Source organism: Oncorhynchus mykiss, chromosome 25, assembly GCF_057628025.1.
Source record: "Oncorhynchus mykiss isolate SJ-2025 chromosome 25, ASM5762802v1, whole genome shotgun sequence".
NCBI lineage: Eukaryota > Metazoa > Chordata > Actinopteri > Salmoniformes > Salmonidae > Oncorhynchus > Oncorhynchus mykiss.
Genome location: NC_143046.1, coordinates 42,505,912 through 42,531,530, shown reverse-complemented (window position 1 = coordinate 42,531,530; position 25,619 = coordinate 42,505,912).

Sequence of the window (25,619 nt, the reverse complement as noted above, 5' to 3'; positions counted from 1 at the left end):
AGAACATCTGCAATATGGATTTGGGTGAAGGAGAAGCTGGGGCGGCTCGGGCAAGTAGCTGCGTCGGGTGCGGAGCTGTTGGCCAGGGTTGGGGTAGCCAGAAGGAAAGTATGGCCAGCCGTAGAGAAATTCTTATTGAAATGTTTGATTATCATGGATTTATCGGTTGTGACCGCGTTGCCTTACCTCAGTGCTGGGAGTAGGTGCTCTTGTTCTCCACTTTACAGTGTCCCAAAACTTTTTGGAGTTAGAGCTATAGGATGCAAATTTCTGTTTTAAAAAGCTAGCCTTTGCTTACCTGACTGACTGTGTGTATTGGTTCCTGACTTCCCTGAACAGTTGCATATCGCGGGGACTATTCGATGCAATTGCAGTCCGCCACCGTATGATTTTGTGCTGGTTAAGGGCAGTCAGGTCTGGAGTGAACCAAGGGCTATATCTGTTCTTCGTTCTACATTTTTGAAAGGGGCATGCTTATTTAAGATTGTGAGGAAATTACTTTTTAAAGAACGACCAGGCATCCTCGACTGACGGGATGAGATCAATATCCTTCCAGGATACCCGGGCCAGGTCGATTAGAAAGGCCTGCTCGCAGAAGTGTTTTAAGGAGTGTTTGACAGTGATGAGGGGTGGTCGTTTGACCGCGGACCCATAGCGGATGCAGGCAATGAGGCAGTGATCGCTGAGATCCTGGTTGAAGACAGCAGAGGTGTATTTGGAGGGCAGGTTGGTTAGGATGATATCTATGAGGGTGCCCATGTTTACGGATTTTGGGTGGTACCTGTTCGTTTCCTTGATAATTTTTGTGATTTTGAGAGCATCTAGCTTAGATTGTAGGACTGCTGGGGTGTTAACCTCTCTAGGGTACGTGGGACGCTAGCGTCCCATCTGGCCAACATCCAGTGAGGTTGCAGAGCGCCAAATTCAATTACAGAAATGGTCATTATAAAAATTCGGAAAACAAAACATATTTTACATATGTTTAAAGATTAACTTCTTGTTAAACTAACCACAGTGTCATATTTATAAAATGCTTTTCGGCGAAAGCATACCTAGCCCAGAACATACCTAGCTCAGAACATAGCTCAGTTGACAAATTATTACAAACAGTAACCAGCCAAGCAGAAGCGTTAAAAAACTCAGAAATAGACATAAAATTAATCCCTTAGCTTTGATAATCTTCATATGGTGGCAATCAGAAGACATTCACTAACTCAATAAATGTTCCTTTTGTTCGATGAAGTCTCTTTATATTAAAAAACCTCAATTTTGTTGGAACGTTTTCTTCAGTAATCCACAGGCTCAAACTCAGTCAAAACAATCAGACAAAAAAATCCTAATTGTATCCGTAAAGTTCATAGAAACATGTCAAACGATGTTCATATTCAACCATCGGGATGTTTTTTAGCCTAAATGATCTATAATATTTAAACTGATTAATAACGTTGTCAATATAAAAGGTAAAAAAGAAATACACATCTAGTGAAAGGCATAGGAACTGCAAATGGAGTCCTAAGTCAATGGATACTGTAATGGCATTGAATAGAAAGCTACAAAACAAAAAAAAAACTACTTCCTGAATCGATTTTTCTCAGGTTTTCGCCTGCTAAATCAGTTCTGTTATACTCGCAGACACTATTTTAACAGTTTTGGAAATGTTAGAGTGTTTTCTATCCAAATCGACCAGTTATATGCATATCATATCTTCTGGGCCCGAGTAGCAGGCCGTGTAATTTGGGCATGCTTTTCATCCAAAATTCCGAATGCTGCTCCCTACCCTAGAGAGGTTAAGCATATCCCAGTTTCGGAACGAACTCTGAAGATAGATAGGGGGCAATCAATTCACATATGGTGTCCAGGGCACTGGGAGCTGAGGGGGGTCAAAAACATGCGACATTGAGAGACTTATTTCTGGAGAGATTTTTTAAATTAGAAGCTCGAACTGTTTGGGCATAGACCTGGAAAGTATGACAGAACTTTGCAAGCTATCTCTGCAGTAGATTGCAACTCCTCCCCCTTTGGCAGTTCTATCTTGACGGAAAATGTTGTAGTTAGGTTTGGAAATCTCAGAATTTTTGGTGGCCTTCCTAAGCCAGGATTCAGACACGGCAAGGACATCAGGGTTGGCGTAGTGTTCTAAAGCAGTGAGTAAAACAAACTTAGGTAGGAGGCTTCTGATGTTAACATGCATGAAACCAAGGCTTTTTCGATTACAGAAGTCAACAAGTGAGAGTGCCTGGGGACACGCAGGGCCTGGGTTAGCCTCCACATCACCCGAGGAACAGAGGAGGTGTAGGATGAGGGTACGGCTAAAGGCTAGCGAAACTGGTCGTCTAGTGCGTTGGGGACAGAGAATAAAATGAGCAGATTTTTGGGCGTGGTAGAGTAGATTCAGGGCATTACGTGCAGACAGGGTATGTGGGTACAGTGGAGGTAAGCCCAGGCACTGAGTGATGATGATAAGAGAGGTTGCATCTCTGGACACGCTGGTTATACTGGGTGAGGTCACCACATGTGTGGGAGGTGGGGCAAAGGAGGAATCTAAGGCATGTACAGTGGGACTAGGGGCTCCCCAGTAAACTAAAACAATGATAATTATCCTAAACAACAGTATACAAGGCATATTGATATTTGAGAGAGACATAAAGCTAGGCATAAAGCAATCACAAGTGTTGATTGGGAGAGCTAGCTAAAACAACAATGGGTAAGACATCAAATAATCAGCTAAGACAACAACAACAGGTAAAATGGTGATGAATGTGCAGATAGGGTCGGTTAACTACACACAGGGCCTGAGTTCGGGCCGACAGATAAACAAAGGTAAACAAAGTGGAGTACCGCGATAAATGAACAGTCCAGCAGGCATCAGCTATGTAGCCAAATGATCATAGGGTCCAGTGTACAGCAATAGATGGAACAGGTAAGCCGCGGGGTAGTCGTTGCTATGCTAGCACGCGAGAGACACAGCGTTTAATGTTAGCAGTCCGGGGTAAGTATAAGCGTCTGCTCCGATGTCCGGCAAATGCCGGTTGAAGGCACAGCTGATGGAATTACATCTGCGGACCAGTCATGGTGGTACGGCGAGGCTCCGTGTCGATGAAGGGACCGGGCCAGATGGCGAAAGAGGTATTGTAGTTGTGGTAATTACCTTTGCTACCTGAGAGATGCGCCTGGCTCAGGGCTAGCTTCGGGGCTGGGTCACTCAGTGGCAGCTAGCTGTGATGATCAATGGTCCAGGATTTACTGCTGGAATCCAACGTTGTAGTGGATAAAAACTGTCCGAGGCTGGCAGGTATTATCCAGGCAACAAAACGGCTGATGCCTGAGCAGAGGGTAAAGGTCGCTAGCAGTGGCTAACAATGACTAAATAGTTAGTAGCTGGCTAGTCTCTGATGCAAGTTTTGGCTATAAGGTCTAAAAAAGAAAAATTGCGGATCCGTGTCACATTGAGTGAGGCGGGTTACCGGAAGGTATATTTAATTTAAAAATGGAAAAATAAATTGGAATATAGAGAGGACGACAAACCACGTCTGCACTGCTACGCCATCTTGGATCAACAACTGACCTTATGGGGACACAGAATTCAGAACCATTCAAAATCGTATTTTTCCTTCCCTAACCAAACCCTAAAGCTAATCTTAGCTCCCAACCCTAAAACTCCTAACCCTAAACCCATTAGAAATAGCATTTGACTTTGTTTGTTTACTATTCTTATAGGGGCTTCTGGTCCCCACAAGTATAGTTAAACAAGTAGACACACACTCTGGTCCAGACACTGACTATCCCTCAGAGCAGAGCAAGCCATCGCCATTTGAAAATAAAAATGGCCCTGTAGAGGTCAACAGAAGCAGGTTGTGTGTGTGTTTTTGTACACGTGAGAGATTAGGGGAGCGAGGAGGGGGTCCTAGAGAAAGTGAGAGAGAGAGTGTGATTAGAGCATTAAGCATGCATCAGAGCCCCTTCAAGCTGCCTCTGCAATGGTGGGGCGTCAAGATAAATAGCTTTAATATCCCAGTGTGTTGTGACAACAGAACGAGATGCCGGCCTTTAGAAAGTAGTCTTACTCTCTCCCCCCTTACACTCTCAGCTCAACATATGACAACACAATTAAATGGCGTAATATAATGTACATTTTGTCACATTGCGCTTTATGTTCTGTGATAAAACATTTAGCAAAATGTATTTCGAAATGTTTTACGCTTAATCAACATGACTAACAATTACTGAAATAAATTACTTCTTTAATGGCCTATTGACATCTATGTTGGGTAGCTACACCCTGGTTCACACCATGAAATGATTAATGAATGAACCAGCCGAAATGGGCCTTATCATTTACAATAGATACTGTTGCAATGGTGAGAGAGATTGGCATCAAACTGGTGGCAGTTGTGAAAAAGTAAATAGTTGGAAAAGTCGTATAGTTAATTGAAAATAATGCTATAGTTGATTAGTTGCTTTTTTCATATAATTAAGCTATTTTCTCTTGAACCATATGGTCTATCTATTAGAAACTCCCGGACAATATGGACACAGATATAAAAACAAATCTACTATATATCAATACAACATTTTAAAAGTTATTCAAGTATAAATTACCAAAGTTATTTTCTGTTAATTACCAAAATTACTGAAGATCCAAGTAACTTTGGAAAATTACCGGTAGATTTGCAACCATAGTCTAGAGCCTTATTGCAAGGATATGTTTGTGAAAAGAAAACAGAAAACAGCATAATAATCATTGGTTTCAGAAAACCACTGCGCGCAGATAATGCCTGTATGACGCAATAGTATTTCAAGATTTGCGCAACACTCTCTTCGTGTTGATGTTTGTGTAAAAAAAAAATAGAGTGAAACATCTCCAGTTGCCATCCAGAAATTAACCATTACAAAAAAGCACAAAAATCTGCAGTCATCATCCCACTTTTTTATATTATTTCTTTCTTTCTTTCAGTGACATGGCAGGTGAAGTTTTGAAACAATTACTGCTTTGCATACAAGCCAGTGAATGATATGAGTTACAGCTGGATGAGTCAACAGACATGGCGGGCCTGGCACAGCTCCTGGTATATGTCTATGTTATGTTTATGGGGGGTCAATTAAGGAGGACATCCTCTTCTGCAAACCAGGACAACAGGAGAGGATATTTGTAAAGTACTGGACAGCTTTGTGACATCAAATGGACTTTGGTGGTCAAGATGTGTTGGTATCTGTACTGATGGTGCAAAAGCCATGAAAGAAAGACATAGTGGAGTGGTAACGCGCGTGCAAGCAGTTACTCCCAACGCCACTTGGGTACACTGCAGCATCCACCATGCGGCTCTTGCTGCCAAGGGAATGCATGACAGCTTGAAAGCCATTTTGAACACTATAGTGAAAATGGATATCTTTGATAAAGCATGGCCCCTGAACGCTTGTGTATTTTCTGCATTATGCAATGATATGGGCAGCGACCATGTAACGCTTTTACAACATACAGAAGTGCACTGGTTATCAAGGGACAAAGTATTGACACATTTAAAAACAAATTGAGATAGGAACTTAAAGTTTTCTTTACTGACCATCAATTTCAATTGTCTGACCGCTTGCATAAGGACGAGTTTCTCACTCGACTGGCCTATCTGGGTGATGTTTTTTCTCACCTGAATGATCTGAAGCTAGACTCCAACTATATTCAATGTGCGGGACAAAATTGAGGCTATGATTAAGAAATTGGAGCTCTTTTCTATCTGCATTAACAAGGACAACACAGAGGTCTTCCCATCATCATCCGCAAGCTTACGGACAATGTCAAATGTGATATAGCGAAGCACCTGAGTGAGCTGGGTGCGCAATTACGCATGTACTTTCCCAAAATGGACAACACAAACAACTGGGTTCATTATCCCTTTCATGCCCTGCCTCCAGTCCACTTACCAATATCTGAACAAAAGAGCCTCATCGAAATTGCAACAAGCGGTTCTGTGAAAATTGAATTTAATCAGAAGCCAATGCCAGATTTCTGGATAGGGCTGCACTCAGAGTTTCTTGACTTGGAAAATCGTGCTGTTAGGACACTGATGCCCGTTGCAACCACATACCTATGTGAGAGTGGATTCTCGGCCCTCACAAGCATGAAATAAATACAGGCACAGACTGTGTGTGGAAAAGGATTTAAGACTGAGACTCTCTCCAATGCAACCCAACATTGCGGAGTTATGTGCATCCTTTCAAGCACACCCTTCACAATTCTTGATGAACAAATAAGGTTTTATATGTGAGAAGGCTCAATAAAGAGCAAAATTATTGATTATTATAATTTGTGCCCTGGTCCAATAAGAGCTATTTTTCACTTCCCACGAGCCAGGTTGTGACGACAACTCACACTCATTCTTATGTTTAATAAATGTATCGTATAGCGTGTGTGTGGCAGTCTTACAATGATGGCAAAAAACAACATTTGAGAGTGCTCTAACCCTGTTGCTAGAGGGGGTACACATCTGGATGTTGACTGTTTGAAGGGGTACGGGACCACTGGTGTAGAATAACTATCTTCAAAATAATGACTCGGGATATTGGTTGTGAGAGCTGATTTTTAGTAATAATACTTGTACACGTTACATTTTACTACTTTAGATTCTACAAAACAAAAGAAAGTTGCTAGTGAAAGCCAGGATAATCCCTTGTACATCGTTTTCTTATTTCCTGTTGAAAGTCATTCTGGTATTTTCTGTCAATACTAACCAATGCAATGGAAATATGTACATAGTTCTCTCAATCTCCATCACATGAATTTTAATACAGTTACTCTTACATATGTAAAATAAAATATATTTAAATACAGATCAGTAAATTAACTGAAAACATTAACTCTGTAACCCTTTAAAGTTATAGCATCTTCGCCCGATGAACAGCTGTGTTCATCTAAATCTGTAAGCAGTAAATCAACTGAATAGGTCTTCTCAACAAAGTGCCTGAGGCAGTACGAACTGAACATGACCTAACGAGGCCATCTCGGCCTGGAAACAGTTTCTCAACCCTCCGTAGTTTCCAGGTTTGTCTGGGTGTGTTATCTTCTCCGATGAGTGCAACGTCACCCACTTTCAGTGGGGTGGCCTGTCTCTTCGCCATCTGTTCCTGCAGCTGGTCACAAGTCTCTGCCTGTACTTCTATCTGCATGACGTTTCCTCCTTGTTGAACTTTGGGTGCTGAGTATCAGCCGGATATGCCTTGGGCGGCAAAAAGATTAGTATTTTACCCACATGGAAGTGTGCTGGTGTCAGAGGTGGTGGTTCGTCCAGTTCATTGTGCACGAAGGTCGGAGGCCTAGAATTTAGTATAGCTTCAACCTCTCTCAGGACTTTGCACATTTCTTCAAAGTTGAGTGAAGCTCTCGCAAGAACCTTTCTCAGGCATTTTTTCACTGACCTGATGAGTCTTTCCCAGAATCCGCCCCACCTGGCTGCTCGCTCGGTCGATGAACCTCCAGGTGATGCCCGTTTCTGAGAAGAACGCCAAGAGTTGGGGCTCTTTGATTTCCTTCCACAGATTAAATCCCGATCAGCTCTCTTGAATGTTTTTGCATTGTCCGAATAGATTACCTTGCATAATCCTCTCTTTGAGATGAATCTTTTCTGAGCTAACAGGAATGTATCTGTTGACTGATCTGAGACCAGTTACAAATGCACTGCTCTGGTTACAGCACAAGTACAGTATGACTTCTTCAAGAAACCATTTTCATTCCAATAGAGCGGCCCTGCAAAATCCACACCTGTGACTTCGAATGGTGAGGATTCAGTTCATTATTTTTGGTAAAGGTGCAGTAACCTGCTGTCCGGCCCTTGCCAAAAATCTCTTGCAGACTATATCAATCTTGCCACTGTGCTCTTGACTAGCTGCCTAGCGTGCAAGATCTAGAATCGCTCTCTGATTTGTACTAGAGTGTCTCTTACTCCAGAATGCATCCTCTTCTCATGGTACTCAGCATTTCTGAGTATCTGTGCTTGTTGGGCAGAAGCTATGGGTGCTGCTCTCTGAATGTGAAGTTGGACTGTTGCAATCTAAGTTTTATTCTGAGTAGTTCGTGTTTGTCCAGAAACGGTTTCAGTTATCTGATTTTAGAGTAATTGTTTAGTCTTTTTCCTGCCTTCAGTAGTTGATATCCTGACTGAAACTGTTATGTTACCTTGATCCTGTACTTTTCTGCCTCAAACAGTTCGTCAGCAGTCAGTTCACCTTGCATCTTTTTGTTTGTATGAGCATTGGCTATGAAGCTCTTTATCCAGGCAGCCACTCTGAACACTCTTTTCAGTTTGCTGTGCCTTTCAAGCTCCAACACGGGTTCAGTGATGTCTGTGCTATTTGCTGTGAGCTGTGACCTAGCGGCTGGACTTGAGACAACTGCAGAAAACTTCTCTGTGTTTTCCATTTGCTTTAGAATGCTCAGTAGCGTCCTGAGTTCAAACACAAAGTCATTTGTTCCCGGTCTCCACACTAAACCTTGTGTTTCTAGTGCCAACGGGTGGTTAGTTGTCGTACTTTCCTCCCATTTTGTTTTCAATTCAGAAGAGTTGGTCATCCACTTGCAGAGGTCCATGCCTGCAGTTGACAGCATTCACTTTGCAGTTGTTGTCACAAAGTAAGCCTCTTCAACATCACTTGAACTTGCAATGAAGTCATCTACACAAAGTGACTCTCTCAATGTCTCTACAACTTCTGGCTGTTCTGTTTCATATTGTTTCAGGTGCTTCCTGATTGTAGGTGCGAGCAATAATTTTGTTATTTTTTATTTAACCTTTATTTAACTAGGCAAGTCAGTTATGGAAAAAATCTTATTGACAATGACAGCCTACCAAAAGGACTCTTGCGGGGACGGGGACCTGGGATTTAAAAAAAAATACAAATAAGTATAGGATAAAACACACATCACAAGAGAGAACACAACACTACAAACAGAAAGACCTAAGAAAACAACATAGCAAGGCAGCAACACAACATAACAACAACATGGTAGCAGCACAAAACATGTTACAAACATTATTGGGCACAGTCAACAGCATAAAGGCAAGAAGGTAGAGACAACAATACATCACACAAAGCAGCCACAACTGTTAGTAAGTGTCCATGATTGAGTCTTTGAATGAAGAGATTGAGATAAAACTGCCCAGTTTGAGTGTTTGTTGCAGCTCGTTCCCATCGCTAGCTGTAGCGAACTGAAAAGAGTGACCCAGGGATGTGTGTTCTTTGTGGACCTTTAACAGAATGTGACTGGCAGAACGGGTATTGTATGTGGAGGATGAGGACTGCAGCAGGTATCTAGGAAAGGGAGAGTAAGGACTGAGAGGGTTTTATAAATAAGCATCAACCAGTGTGTCTTGTGACAGGTATACAGAGGAGTATAGAGTGCAGTGATGTGTCATATAAGGAGCATTGGTAGCAAAGAATGTCTAGCCCCTTGAGAGCAACCTTACCTGCAGATCTATAATTATGACTCCGTAATCTAGCATGGGTAGGATGGCCATCTGAATCACGGTTATTCTATATTTAACTTTAGCCTGCAGCTTTGACATGTGCTGAGAGAAGGACAGTGCACCATCTAGCCATACTCCCAAGTACTTGTATGAGGTGACTACCTCAAGCTCTAAACCCTCAGAGGTAGTAATAACACCTGTGGGAGGAGGGACATTATTTTTACCAAACCACATTACCTTTGTTTTTGAGGTGTTCAGAACAATGTTAATGGTAGAGAAAGCTTGTTGGACACTAAGAAAGCTTTGTTGTAGAGCATTTTGCACAAAATCCGGGGAGGGGCCAGCTGAGTATAAGATTGTATCATCTGCATATAAATGGATGAGAGAGCTTCTTACTGTCTGAGATCTGTTGTTGATGTAAATTGAGAAGAGCGTCTGGCCTAGGATTGAGCCTAGGGGTACTCTCTTGGTGACATACTGAGACAGCAGATTTTCTGACTTTATACACTGCACTCTTTGAGAGAGGTAGTTAGCAAACCAGGTCAAAGACCCCTCAGACACCAATACTCCTTAGCCAGCCCACAAGAATGGAATGGTATACCATATCAAAAGCTTTGGTCAAGTCAATTAAAGTAGCAGCACAATATTGCTTAGAATCAAGGGCAATGGTGACATCATTGAGGACCATTTAGGTTGCAGTGACACATTGACACACAAGAAGGGACTTGGGGAAGCTACAAATACCACTCTGTTCATCCTCAGCACGCGCAGCTCCTCTTAATTTTCTCCCCTTAGTGGGCCTGTGAGCCACAGGAATCTCATGGCGTCTTTGTCTTTCTCTGCTAGGGATATCTGCAGGAAAGCCTTCTTGATGTCTGCCATGAATGCAATCTCGTGTAGTCTGAACTTCTTCAGAACGCTGAGCAGATCCGGATTCAGGTTCGGTCCTGTGAGTAGACAGTGGTAAGCAGTATTTCCATTGTCTGCGCTTGATGCATTGTCCTTGGGCACGCCCTCTGCCATATTGTGTTGTAAGTAGTCCTCTACTACTTCATTGCATCTGCTGTACAATGTCACATCCTTCTTCAGTCTCTTCTTCAGACCGTTTCTTGGCAATTCTATAGTAGTCTTGTAGTTCTGGCATTTCTCATTTCCAAGGCAACTCCACATGGCATCGTCCATCTTTGAAGGTGGTTGTTCTCTTGAACCTCTGCAGAGCCTCGTTTTCCTCTGAGTTCTGTGTTTTCTCGCTTGTGATACACAGAGTCTAAAGCTTCCAGAATGTATTCAGTTGTTTGGAGACTGGTGTGTCTTCATCAAATGGGATGAACATGGATGTTGCCTCGGCGACACTTGACATGGACACTGGTCCCTGCACCGACCATCCAAAGGTGCTCTCTAAAGAAACCAGCGCCTCTGTCAGTCGCTCCCTTCGGCCTGATACTATCTGCCAGTAGTAGTTTGCTCCTATCAGGATAGTTGTCATATGCTGGAAAGTCTGCGAGCTGCAGTTCCTTTCTATTGAGCTCATGTTGAATCTGCTCACGAGGAACCTTCATCACACCTCTATTTCAATTCTCTGCTGTTTGTCCCAGACATTCTCCAAGATGAATTTCACTGTGTTGCGTTGGGAATATCTAACAATTTCACAACAAATACCTAATGCACATAACTCTATGTAAAGGAATGGAATTAAGAATATATAAATATTTGGACGAGCAATGTCAGAGAGGCATAGACTAAAATACAGTAGATAGTATAGAATACAGTATATACATATGAGAAGAGTCATGCAAGATATTTAAACATTATTAAAATGGCATTATTAAAAGTGTTCCATTTATTAAAGTGGCCAATGATTTAAAGTATGTGTATGTAGGCAGCAGCCTCTCTGTGCTAGTGATGGCTATTTAGGAGTCTGAGGGCCTTGAGATAGAAGTTGTTTTTCAGTCTCTCGGTCCCAGCTTTGATGCACCTGTACTGACCTTGCCTTCTTGGTGACAACGGGGTGAACAGGCAATGGCTCGGGTGGTTGTTGTCCTTGATGATATTTTTGGCCTTCCTGTGACATCGGGTGCTGTAGGTGTCCTGGAGGGTAGGTAGTTTGCCCCCTGTGATGCGTTGTGCAGACCGCACCACCATCTGTAGAGCCCTGCAGTTGTGGGCGGAACAGTTTCCGTACCCGGCGGTGATGCAGACAAGCCACATTTTTTTCAGGCTCCTGAGGTTTAAGATGTGCTGTTGTGCCTTCTTCACCACACTGTATGTGTAGGTGGACCATTTCAGTTTGTCAGTAATGTGTACGCCAAGGAACTTTCCACCTTCTCCACTGCTGTCTCATCGATGTGGATAGGGGGCTGCTCCCTCTACTGTTTCCTGAAATCCATGATAATCTCCTTTATTTTGTTGATGTTGAATGAGGTTATTTTCCTGACACCACACTCCCAGGGCCCTCACTTTCTCCCTGTAGGCTGTCTTGTCGTTGTTGGTAATCAAGCCTACTACTGTTGTGAACAGTGAGTACAGGAACTGGCTGAGCATGCACCTTTGTGGGGTCCCAGAGTAGAGGATCAGCGAAGTGGAGGTGTTGTTTCCTACCTTCACCACCCGCGGAGGGGCTTAATGATGAGCTTTGAGGTTACTATGGTGTTGAATGCTGAGCTATAGTCAATGAACAGCATTCTTACATAGGTATTCCTCTTATCCAGATGGGATACGGCAGTGTGCAGTGTGGTGGCAATTGCATTGTCTGTGGACCTATTGGGGTGGTAAGCACATTTAAGTGGGTCTAGGGTGACCTGTAAGGTGGGTACTTCTTCTTTGAGTTTCTGCCTATCGGAAGGGAGGAGTCGTGGTCAGATTTGCCGAAAGGAGGGCGGGGGAGGGCCTTGTATGCATCCGGAAATTGGATTAACAATGGTTGAGTGTTTTTCCAGCACGAATACTACAGTCAATTTGTGAATAGAATTTAGGAATACTTTTCCTCAAATTTGCTTTGTTAAAATCCCCAGCTACAATAAATGCAGGGTCAGGATATGTGGTTTCCAGTTTGCGTGAAGTTCCTTGAGGGCAGTCGTGGAATCGGCTTGAGGGGGGATATACACAGCTGTGACAATAACCAAAGATAATACTCTTGGGAGATAATATGGTCAACATTTGATTGTGAGGTATTCTAAGCCTTTTGTTCAAAAGGACTTGAGTTCCTGTATATTATTACAATTACACCATGAGTCGTTAATCATGAAACATACACCCCGCCCGTCTTCTTCCTGGAGAGCTTTATTCTTGTTGGCGTGATGAACTGAGAATCCAGATGGCTGGATCGACTCTTGCAGTATATCCAGAGTGAGCCATGTTTCTGTGAAACAGAGTATGTTACAATCTCTGATGTCTCTCTGGAAAGAAACCATTGCCCTGATCTCATCAACTTTGTTTTCCAGGGACTGAACATTAGCAAGTAATATACTCTGAAGCGGTGGATGGTGTGCGAGCCTCCTAAGTCTGACCAGAAGACTGCTCCGAATCCCTCTTCTCCACTGGCGTTGTTTTGGGTCGGCCTCTGGAATCAGTTCAATCGCCCTGGGTGGTTGAGAACAAAGCATCCGCTTCGGGTAAGTTGTATTCCTAGTCGTAATGCTGGTAAGTTACCGCGCTCTGACAAACATTAGTTCTTCCCGGCTGTATGTAATAACACAACATCTTCTGGGCAAACAATGTAAGAAATAATACATACAAAAACTAAATACTGCAAAGTTTCCTAAGGCCTAGAAACGAGACAGCCCTCTCAGTCGGCGCCATTATATCTGCAACAATCTATCTTCCTGCCCAATGGGCCTTCTACCCATGCCTTTGCAGTTTGTAGCAACACATTGTTCTGTCTGATTTCATCGTCACTGAATCGGGAATAACTGAGGAAACAACAGCATCTGCAGAAACAGTAAGGGGTTGCACCTCACGGTACACTCAGCAATGTGTTGTCTGCTTCCTTCCACATGTTGGACATTACACATTTTTGACTTTAAAATGTTTTGCTCTATGTTTCCTAAACATACAAAGCATTTAGTTTCTCTTTGCTTGCAGCAATATTGTGGTCTGGGCAGTTTTCAGATTTTTGGTCTGCACTGTCACAGAAGAGACAGTTTTGTTCCTTCTGGCTGGCTGTTTGCAGTGCCACAGCAGATGGCATGTTTGGTCTTTTTGTTTTCATTTCATTGGAGGAGCATGACTTGTTCCATGGTTTGCACTCTTTCTGTTGGTTGTATGATCTTGTCATGTGTAGTGCTCTCTCCCTGCTCTGAACCTCATTCTGAAAGAAACTGACTATCTCAGACACTTTCCATTCATCATCTACTCCCCTCTGACGACTATAGTTAAGCACTATGCCCTCTGGAATCAGCTGCAGTAAGATTGGGCATAGTAGGCTTCCAGAGGATTCTGACACTTCACCCGATGATTCCAAGCTCCTAATCTGAATTTCACATTCATCATATAGCCGTCTAAATGCATTTATGTCAGAGGATTTCTTTACAGGAGTGAGATTCAGCAGCTTTTGACATGTGAGCACTAAACACAAGATCCTTCCAAATATGCTCTTGAGCAGAGTGATTGCATCAACATAGTTATTGTCTATTAACAGCAGTCCTTCTACTACCATTGCAGCTGGTCCAGTGAGATATGTTTTCAGGTATGTAAACTTCTCTTTATTGCACAGTAAATCAGTGTTGTGAATAGCAGTCTCATACTGGCTCCAAAATTCCTGCCACATTACTGATTGTCTCTGTGATCTGTTTGAGTTAGCATCACTCAACCTCGCTGGTAGTGGATTGAGGTCCTGTTTTTTCTTTATCACTCATTGTGCACGGCTATTCAGCATGAGAACACACTCTTTTTAATCTCCCGTGCATGCAATCTCCGCCTCCAATCCGGCCAATGGAGTTATTTGTTCAATTCCATGATCAAGACCAAACAAGCTTTCCTCCTTAGCCTACAGTCGTGGCCAAAAGTTTTGAGAATTAAACAAATATTAGTTTTCACAAAGTTTGCTGCTTCAGTGGCTTTAGATATTTCTTTCAGATGTTACTATGGAATACTGAAGTATAATTACAAACATGTCATACGTGTCAAAGGCTTTTATTGAGGATTACATGAAGTTGATGCAAGAAGTCAATATTTGCAGTGTTGATCCATCTTCTTCAAGACCTCTGCAATCCGCCCTGGCATGCTGTCAATTAACTTCTGGGCCACATCCTGACTGATGGCAGCCCATTCTTGCATAATCAATGCTTGGAGTTTGTCAGAATTTGTGGGGTTTTGTTTGTCCACCCACCTCTTGAGGATTGACCACAAGTTCTCAATGGTATTAAGGTCTGGGGAGTTTCCTGGCCATGGACCCAAATATTGATGTTTTGTTCCCCTAGCCACATAGTTATCAATTTTACCTCATGGCAAGGTGCTCCATCATGCTGGAAAAGGCATTGTTCGTCACCAAACTGTTCCTGGATGGTTGGGAGAAGTTGTTTTTTTCGGTTGATGTGTTGGTACCATTCTTTATTGATGGCTGTGTTCTTAGGCAAAATTGTGAGTGAGCCCACTCCCTTGGCTGAGAAGCAACCCCACACATGAATGGTCTCAGGATGCTTTACTGTTGGCATGACAAGGACGATCGCCTTGTCTTCTCCGGACAAGCTTTTTTTCCGGATGCCCCAAACAATCGGAAAGGGGACTCATCAGAGAGAATTACTTTACCCCAGTCCTCAGCAGTCCAATCCCTGTACCTTTTGCAGAATATCAGTCTGTCCCTGATGTTTTTCCTGGAGTTAATTGGCTTCTTTGCTGCCCTTCTTGACACCAGGCCATCCTCCAAAGGTCACTGTGCGTGCAGATGCACCCACACCTGCCTGTGTCATTCCTGAAAAAGCTCTGTACTGGTGGTGCCCCAATCCCGCAGCTGAATCAAATTTAGGAGATGGTCCTGGCGCTTGCTGGACTTTCTTGGGTGCCCTGAAGTCTTCTTCACAACAATTGAACCGCTCTCCTTGAAGATCTTGATGATCCGACAATGATTCCAAGCACCACCCTCCTTTGGAAGCTTCCCGTCTGTTATTTGAACTCAATCAGCATGACAGAGTGATCTCCAGCCCTGTCCTCGTCAACACACATACCTGTGTTAACAAGAGAATCACTGACATGATGTCAGCTGGTCCATTTGTGGCAGGGGGGAAATGCAGTGGAAATGTCTTTTTGGGATTCAGTTAATTTGCAATTCACCTGATCACTCTTTATAACATTCTGGAGTATATGCAAATTGCCATCATACAAGCTGAGGCAGCAGACTTTGTGAAAATTAATATTTGAGTCATTCTCAAAACTTTTGGCAACGACTGTATATGGGGCTTTGGTGACAAAAATGGATGACACAGTGATAGACTGCATCCAATTTGTTAACTTCTTATGGGCAGGTGGGATGCTACCATCCCACCTGGCCAACATCCGGTGAAATTGCAGAGCGCGAAATTCAGACTACAGAATTAAAAATAAAGCTTAACTTCTTGTTAATCCAGCCGCTGTGTCAGATTTCAAAAATACTTGACAGCGAAAGTTCACCATGCGATTATCTGAGGACAGCGCCCCACATACAAAAGCATGAAAAACATATTTTAACCAGGCAGGTGCCATTGGGTTTACTTGATAACTACTTACACAAATAGCTAGCTAGAACAAAGTGTTAATAAGTCAAAGTCAGAAATAACGAAATATTATATACGCCTTACCTTTGATGATTTTCTTCTGTTCTTCTGCACTCCAAAAGGTCCCAGATAAATCACAAATGGTATTTTTGTTCGATAATGTCCTTCTTCATATCCATAAAAACTCAGTTTAGCTGGCGCGCTTCAGTCATTAATCCACCCAGTTTCCCTCCATTAAAATACATACAAAATGAATCCCAAACGATATTAATAAACTTTTCCAAACAAGTCAAACAACGTTTACAATCAAACCTTAGGGTACCTAACACGTAAATAAACAATACAATTTAGGACGGAGAATCGTTATTGTCTGTACCTTGAGAAAAATACCAAATAACGCTACTGCCAAAATGGGAGCCAACTAGAAAAACTACAATTTCTAGCTCATTTTTCCAAAAACCAGCATGAAACTCTTTTTAACTCTTTCTGACTGTTCCTAGTGGAAGCCCTAGGAACTGCAATCGGGGAGGATTTCGCCTTATAATAAAAGTGACAGCCATTGAAAACAGTGGTAGGCTGGGGGGATGGTTTGTCCTCTGGGTTTCGCCTGCCATATCAGTTCTGTTATACTCACAGACATAATCTTAACAGTTTTAGAAACTTTAGATTGTTTTCTATCCAAATATATCATTATATGCATATCCTAGCTTCTGGGCCTGAGCAACAGGCAGTTTACTTTGGGGACGCTTTTCATTTGGACGTGAAAATACTGCCCCCTACCCAAAGAGAGGTTAAGTAGAGTGTTGGAGAGCATTTTGTCAATGACATCGCCGAGTTCGAGGATGGATAGGATGGTCAGTTTTACAGCATGAGTGAAGGATGCTTTGTTGCGAAATAGGAAGCCGATTCTAGATTTAATTTTGGATTAATGTAAGTCTGGAAGGAGAGTTTACAGTCTAATCAGACACCTAGGTATTTGTAGTTGTCCACATATTCTAAGCCAGATCCGTCCAGAGTAGTGATGCTGGATGGGCGGGTGGGTGCGGGCAGTGATCGGTTGAAGAGCATGCATTTAGTTTTACTTGCATTTAAGAGCAGTTGGAGGCAACGGAAGGAGAGTTGTATGGCATTGATGCTCATCTGGAGGTTAGTTAACACTCTATCCAAAGAAGGGCCAGAAGTATACAGAATGGTGTCGTCTGCATAGAGGTGGATCAGAGAATCACCAGCAACAAGAGCGACATCATTGATGTATACAGAGAAGAGAGTCGGCCCGAGAATTGAACCCTGTGGCACCCCCATAGACTGCCAGAGGTCCAGACAACAGGCCCTCCGATTTGACACACTGAACTCTATCAGAGAAGTAGTTGGTGAACCAGTTGGTGCCTTGATGACAGCTTTGCACACTCTTGGTATTCTCTCAACCAGCATCACCTGGATTGCTTTTCCAACAGTCTTGAAGGAGTTTCCACATATGCTGACCACTTGTTGGTTGCTTTTCCTTCACTCTGCAGTCCAACTCATCCCAAACCATCTAAATTGGATTGAGATCGGGTGATTGTGGAGGCCAGGTCATCTGATGCAGCACTTCAAATTTGCGATTTTTGGTTCCTGCCGCCCTGTCTTTGTGAGACGCAGAGTAGGTGAATGGATGATCTCTGCATGTGTGGTTCCCACAGTGGAACTATCATTTGTTTTCAACAGGACAATGACCCAAAACACACCTCCAGTCTGGGTAAGAGTTATTTGACCAATAAGAAGAGTGATGAGTGCTGCATCAGATGACCTGGCCTCCACAATCACCCCACCATTAACCCAATTTTGATTGTTTGGGATGACTTGGACCACAGACTGAAGGAAAAGCAGGGCTCAGCATATGTGGGAACTACTTCAAGACTGTTGGAAAAGCATTCCAGGAGAAGCTGGAGAGAATGCCATGTCATTAAGGCAAAGGGTGGCTATTTTGAAGGATCTCAAATATAAATTATATTTTCATTTTAATTATACTTTTTTGGTTACTACATGATTCCATGTGTGCTATTTCACAGTTTTGATGTCTTCACTATTATTCTACAATGTAGAGAATAGTAAAATAAAGAAACATCTTTGAATTAGTAGGTGTGTCCAAACTTTTGACTGGTACTGTACATGTTTTTTTTTGGGGGGGGGGGGTTGGAAATGTGACCCCATTTTCATATCAGCCGGCCCCACATGGGGTCGTGTTCTCTACTTTGGGAACCTCTGACATGGGAGGTATGACATGAACTGTGAGGGGTAGCGTTAAAGGGATTTCTACTCTGACTTCAGTTAACCATCTTCCTGTTGATCCTTTATCTTTGGACTGTCTTTCAAATGACAACAGTATGACTATGGTATGCTCTCAAAGCAATAAGTGGCGTTTTCACTCTAATTTACTTTTGTAAACTATATGTAATGGTTTGAAGTGTAACATTTAAGTAAAAACAGTTCTATTTAGTGCCTTTTCACATCCAACTGTTTCTTTCAGGTGTTTAACAACTAAAATCACCCGAAATTCAAAGGAATAACTAACTATGCATTACTCTCCATGAGTCTGACTGAGGCATTTTGAATACATTACACTTCATGAGTCAAACTGAGGCATTTTGAATACATTACTCTCTATGAGTCTGACTGAGGCATTTTGAATACATTACACTTCATTAGTCTAACTGAGGAATTTTCAAGACATGCCATATCATAGAACAGGGTTCACCAACTGGTCTTATTTGGCTCCCATGTTTTCTGAGAAAAAAGTATACAAATAATAACAACTTTAAAAACACCAGGAAATCAGCTCCAAGTGATTTTAATTTCAGAAATCTGTTCCCAAGTATTCCCACACTTTATAGAGTGACGTGATCTTATACAAATGTAAGGAAGGTTTAAAATTATTATATTTCAGTCAAACGTTTTATCTGTTCGGTCTTCTTGTGGTCAATTTGCAATCTACAAATTATTTGTAATTTTGTTCCGGCTCCCAACCATTCACTCAAGAGAGAAAATCTGCCCGCGGCTGAATCTAATTGATAATCTCTGTCATAGAAGATCAAAATGTTGTGTTTTTCCAGCTACTGTAGGCCTTCCGATATTATTTTGACCAGAATCTATGAAACAAGTTTATTTTGACCTTGACGTCCTGGTAATAGACATTCCTCTGCCGATGCTTCAATTCCAAGGACCGTCGGATACTCTGTCAGGCTATGACATCATGTGTCATCTGTACTGGACATTCACTTTGATCCGATTGCAGCAATGTGAGGTGTCAAGCCAACATGTGGCCATGATGAAATCATCCCGGCCTTAGCCTGATTCCTTTCCACCAAGAAACCATTATTACATGGCTGTCGCCTTAGATTGTTAATATAGAACTGACGGAGAAAGTGGAAAAAAAAGAGAAAGTAGTGAGAAGCTGCCTTGGCCTTAGTTGCCGTATTTTATGTGGACGAGTGACCTCACTAAGTCAACAATGGTTAATTTAGAGCCAACCAAGAGGAAAATAATTGATATGGTTGTAAATAAATATCACTTCACCAATTTTATAACACCCTCCACACCTTGCCTTATAATAAAGTGTGGGAAGAAATCACCGATATGCAGACAATCAATGACGGATGAAGTTATTCAGAATCCATGAAGAAAAGGAGAATCATTGATTACCTCAGAATTGAGTGGTGGACACTGAGAATGAGATTTTAGCTGCACTTTAATGATGTTTCAATTTCAAGACCTTAGACATGCATTCGACTCTCCAGACAGCCAATTGTAGATCACTTTGTGATCTACAATTGGGGAGCAGTACACACTACAACCATTAAATCTTCTCAGCAGTAATTGAGGGAGGGCAAGGGCGAGAGCAAGGCTCTCTTCGAGGCACACGGGCGACAGCTAGGTGATCGCTGTCTCGGCAGTTTGATACGTGCTCCGTTTGAAACTGAGGTCGACCTGGACAAGGCAGGAGCCTCCCCTCGCCTTGCGGGAAGCAGCTCTGCCTACCCAGACTCCCTACTTAATGGCAAATTGTCACTGTGGAGCACACCTCGTCCGTAGGGAGATGGCTTGAGGATGGCGGGGAGAATGACCTCGGTGAGGTTGGAGACCCACTGCCAAGGGGGGTATAAAGACACTATAGAGTTCCTTGCTAATCTCCTAGAACAACCAGGCCATGGATTTAAGATGGTTAGACTCCTATGATTAGTGTTTTTTGGGGATCGTGAGCTGTTGTTGAAGCAGCAGCTACTCTTCCTGGAGTCCACAAATGAACTGGATTAGACTCTTTATCATTTAAATTGACAAATATAGCAAAGCCAGCTCAGAAAGGGAACCCGAAAGCCACATCCCCTGAAATTGCACCAATTAGATGCTAGTAATAATCATGCATACCTAGTTTGGTGATTTTGTTTTTTAGGCCAGGGTTTCCCAAACTTGGTCCTCAGGACCCCAAAGGGTGCACTTTTTGTTTTTTCCCCTAGCACTACAGAGCTGATTAAAATAACCATCCAATCATCAAGCTTTGAATCAGCTGTGTAGTGTACCCTTTAAGGTCCCGATGACCGAGTTTGGGAAACACTGATTTAAGCTGACCGGTTCTGCTCACACATCCTGCTAATCATCTAATCAGATCTGATGTGATTGGTCAAAAGACCAACAGTGGAAAAAAGATCCGAATTGGGCTGCCTGTCTAAATGCAACCATGCTGGTAAATGTGCATCACTGATCCAGGATAACCCATTCTACTACGTAAAGCGAGGTAATCACAATGCTGCACCTTCCATGTTATTTCTCTCTGATCACATGGACTGTGCTCTGAATGCGAAGTACTATCCCGGCAAGGCTCGTCACCCAGCCGTTCCCAGGTGGCAGTACATACTCTGCAATTAGGGCCTATTGCACGTGGCGGCTCTAATTTTTTGGAAAGCACACCAGTTTAATTGCAGCATAACCCCAACTGATGGAAATGTCTGGTCTGTCTAGAGCTACAGTCAGCTGAAAAACATTGCTTGCTAATTTGTGCTGGCAATTTTAGCATATCATAGCTGACTGATGAAAACCTCAGAAAAGCTATTTTGAATCCATTTTCCTGGTTCTAGAGTCATGACATTTTCAGAATACAATCAACACATTTTAAATTGGGAAAAATTTTAAAAAAATTGGGAAAAATGAAAATAATTGATTATCCCTTCAGGTATTTTTCCAAGCACTCTGCATCAAAACATGCCAAGGCCCTATCGTAGTTCAATGTGTAGCTACGTTGTTGCAATTACCGCCGTTCAACTACCTAACCTTTCTCCAAAATGAATAAAGCACTTCATATGATAGCGAGCATAGATATAAACACGCATCAATGAAAGCGAAGTTTCAGGGGCACGTGGCATTCTTTTCTCGTTACACACACACTCCTCTTTTGATGTAAACTAGCTCAACTCATTTTTTGGTCGGGTGCTCACTAAAGAGCTCAAGGTAATCTATCAATAAGCTTATACATTTGTTTATTAACAGAGGGCCATAGGATTTTGAATTGAGCCCAACTCAATGAATAATATTGCTACGGTGTGTAGCCATGCTCTATAAAGTCTAGTGACCCGGTGAGCTCTGAATAGGGTTGCAAAGGGAGCGTATATTACTGTAAACTTTCAAAGGTAATCAGTAAACTACCAGATGTTGGGTATCTTTCAATGATTTTATGTAATCTAACACAAGATGTCTAGTGGCCCTTTAGGGAACTTCAGATTGTCACATTATTGTCACATTATTGTCACATTATCTCTGGCCCTCTGTGGCCTTATCACATTACAAATATATGAAATAATTAAATAATATGATTTAAAAAAATTATTTTGTGAAATGTTACCCTAAATACAAACCATTGACCTAGTGAATACCATTCATTGGTGTTTAATATTAGGGTTTCAGCGTAACATATACTTTCCATACATTTTTTGTATGTATTTGTTGTCAATGTTTTGGTGTCAAACTGGTGGCAGTTGTGAAAAAAGTCAACAGTTGGAAGTATTGCATATAATGCCATGGTATTGTTGATCAGATGCTTTTTTTCATTAATTAGACTACTTTCTCTTCAACCATATGTTCTATCTACTAGAAACTCATGGACAGAGATATATTTAAAACATGTATAATGTGTATTAAAGTTATTCAAGTATAAATGACTAAAGTTACAATAGACTGCCATGGATTTTCTGCTAATTACCAAAATTACTGAAGTCTGAACTTTGGTAAATTATCGGTAGGTTTGCAACCCGATCTCTGAATGCAGTAAGGCACAATGACTTGATTGAGTCAGGGAGGAAGGGTGAGGCAGAGCAAGGGAGGCCACTCTCACACACTGAGGGTAGGGAGCATTGACTAACATCCTTGTTGAGTAGGACGCACTCGGTTAGCCAGCACCTGAGCGGTCTCTCACTAGAGAGGATTTCATTACTCGGAGGTTCGGTAAACACTTTCATCCGAGAGCTGCCCGGTGATCACAAACACTCTGGAGAATCATCTGTCTCTTTAAATTGTGTAAAGCGTTTAGTTCGCTGACTGCACATACCGGTACTACACAATGTCACTCACATACACACACACACACGTGCACCTTATTCACAACCTCTCTCACTGATACCCCAGCAGCAACCCTTCCTCTTCATTCTGTTTTTCAGCATGTGTTCATCTCATTTCGCTCTTAATTTCATTTTCAAAACCACTCATTTGAGACATATTCATAATTACTTGGATCCAACCTCATATTCATATTGATAAGCCTCGCATGTGACTTAAAATGAAAGGAGTTTATTAGTTAGTTCATTACGCATCTATTTAATCTATTTAATGATCAGAAATGTTTTTCCCACTGTGACCTGTGTAAGCAATATGCTGTAGTTCCATAATGGTTCAGTAGTTATTATATTTTATTTTGTTGTTGACAGGACTAATTGGTAATCTGCTGGAATGTAGTAGGAAAGATATTTTATAATTCAAGCAATTCACACACTACCAGTTCTGTCAGGTCATTCCTTCTTTAGCTCCTTGATACCTGGATCAGCGGAAGTTCTGTTCTGTGTGGTGCTTCTCAAAGTTCTGCAAGGTAACACCGTCATTAGCATTTCCTTGGTATAACAAGCGACCTAGGATACTGTGCTTTGAATGGAACACTTCCTGTGACATTCCTCTATTTGATTCTAGGCAGTAACCTTGGCAATAGGCTCAATAACAGCCAATTAATTCTAGTCACGGCCCCCGTTGTATCGGCCAATGCATTGTACTACCCAACCCTGATGCACCCTGAATACCAGCTAAGCCACAACGATTCCCAGGTCCCCAGACCCCCATCGGCACCTGTTTGCTCTCTCTCTCTCAAACTGGGCCACTTCTTTGTCTGCCCACCGGTTTTAGCTGCCAGATCATGAAAACTGGGTCCCGTGTGGCTCAGTTGTAGAGAATGGCGCTTGCAATGCCAGGGTTGTGGGTTTGATTCCCATGGGGGACCAGTACGAAAAATGAATGCACTCACTACTTCAAGTTGCTCTGGATAACATTGTTCGCTAAATAACTAAAATGTCAATGTAGAAACATTTTTTTTCCACCCAGCCGCCGATCATGTTGAGAAAAACTTTATTTTTTTTGCCAAATCGGATTGGTGAGAGCATTCTGTCACTCAGTCCCTATGCATGAGCATGTGATCATGCGTACACCTTAGTGATTGTGCGTGCCTGTCTGCCTGTCTGTCTGTGTGTATATATACATGAGCTGGTGCGTCTGTAGTTTGCTGTCGGACTACCAATAAGGGCCGACACTCAGGGATCTCAGGTCACTACTCCAGAGGCTCATTGTACATTCAGGCCACAGCGGGCGAACAAAGACAGCCCACTCAGAGTGTGTTGAATACAGCCTCAGCACTAAGAGCAAGCTTCCCCTTTTAAAGGCCTTGTTTTCAGGACCTCCAATAAAGTAGCTGCTTTGATGCCCGGCAGGTAGCCCTCTCTGCCTCTTTCTTTGTTATGGACAATTAATGAGCCATCGCATACAGCAGCAAGGCATTCTGAATATTGTGTCTGCTTTCAATAGTGCAGAGATGTAAGAGACAAAGGGATGAACCGGGTAGTGGTTGGATAGGACATTTGACTGTTCTAAAAGGAATGGGTTATCCTTGTTTCTTATCTGACTCCTATAATCTGTATGTTTGTATGCTCCATCATAATATATTTGTATTGCTCTGCCATCTATTCAATTTTTGGTGCATTGACATTTATTACCTGTAGTTTTTTCCTTTGTTTTTTCAGTTATTCATTTGCCTGTGTGTTACCAGAGATGGTAAGGTTGAAGATGAGAACGTCAGTTGAGGAATAGTCTCTGAAGGCAACATGTGGTTTCACATGCATCTTAGTAAAAATTCGGACTTTCATTCAGCCACGTTGCATGACACATGACTTACAATGTTGTGTTCCATAGGGCACAAGAGGAGCATGTGGAATGTGGTTGGTCTCTATAATTTCTCTCAATTTGATTCTTCTTCTGCAAGAATCCATGTGAAACATTTTGAAGCCTTTGTCTGATACATCTCAGTCAGTCATAAAAACTGTAATTGTATGTCGGTTTGTACGTCCATTTCCTCAAGGTCTCCTGTCGCTGAGCTCCACAGTGTTCGAGCTAGAACAGCAGATGCCCCACAACTTCATTCACAATAACTGCAATACAACTGGATGGCATCAGACAATTTAATCTTGGAAAACTGCCATTACTTTCCACTGTTGTTAAAAACTGTATTTTCTATTTGTAGCAAAAAGCAATGCTGTCATTTATCAAAGTGAAGGGCACTGCAGTCGGAAGCAAATTCCAACATGCTATCATTTCAAATTCAAGTAAAGGGCACTACAATTGGTGACACATTTGGAAATTAGTGGCTATTTTGAAAGTCCCTCTACGGTCTTTGTCTACCCTTTCAATCGAGTGTTATTTAAAAAAAAAAATGCATTTGGACACTGCTGACTGGATTCATTTGCTACCTTTTTTGGCAATAAGCTGGCCCTTTGCTGATGCATCAGACACACTCTCTTTAGGGATCTATCACACCATGTTTAGTGGAAGCCCTGACCCCAACCCGCCGGGGTTCTGTTTGCCCATTGACAATGGGTCAACTGAAAATAAATGAGTTGTCGTTGTGTTGCATTTGAAAAAGAAACCAGGCAATAAAACAGAGGCCTGATTGGGGTGGACAAACAGATTGAAATTGCAGCACTTGAGGGTGGCAGCAATAGCAATTTGTTGCGTGTACGGCAGACATGCATTAGATTCACACTTCTGAGTGGGTCTATCTATGCCTATTCTGTAATGGTTGAACTTTGAGACATACACACAAGCTAATGTTTATAGTATAGATTTTGTCAACAGGAAATTATGAATGGATACTGGTTGAGGAGAGATGGGAATTGAGACTAATAGATGGAGGGATGGAGGGGGGTGAATG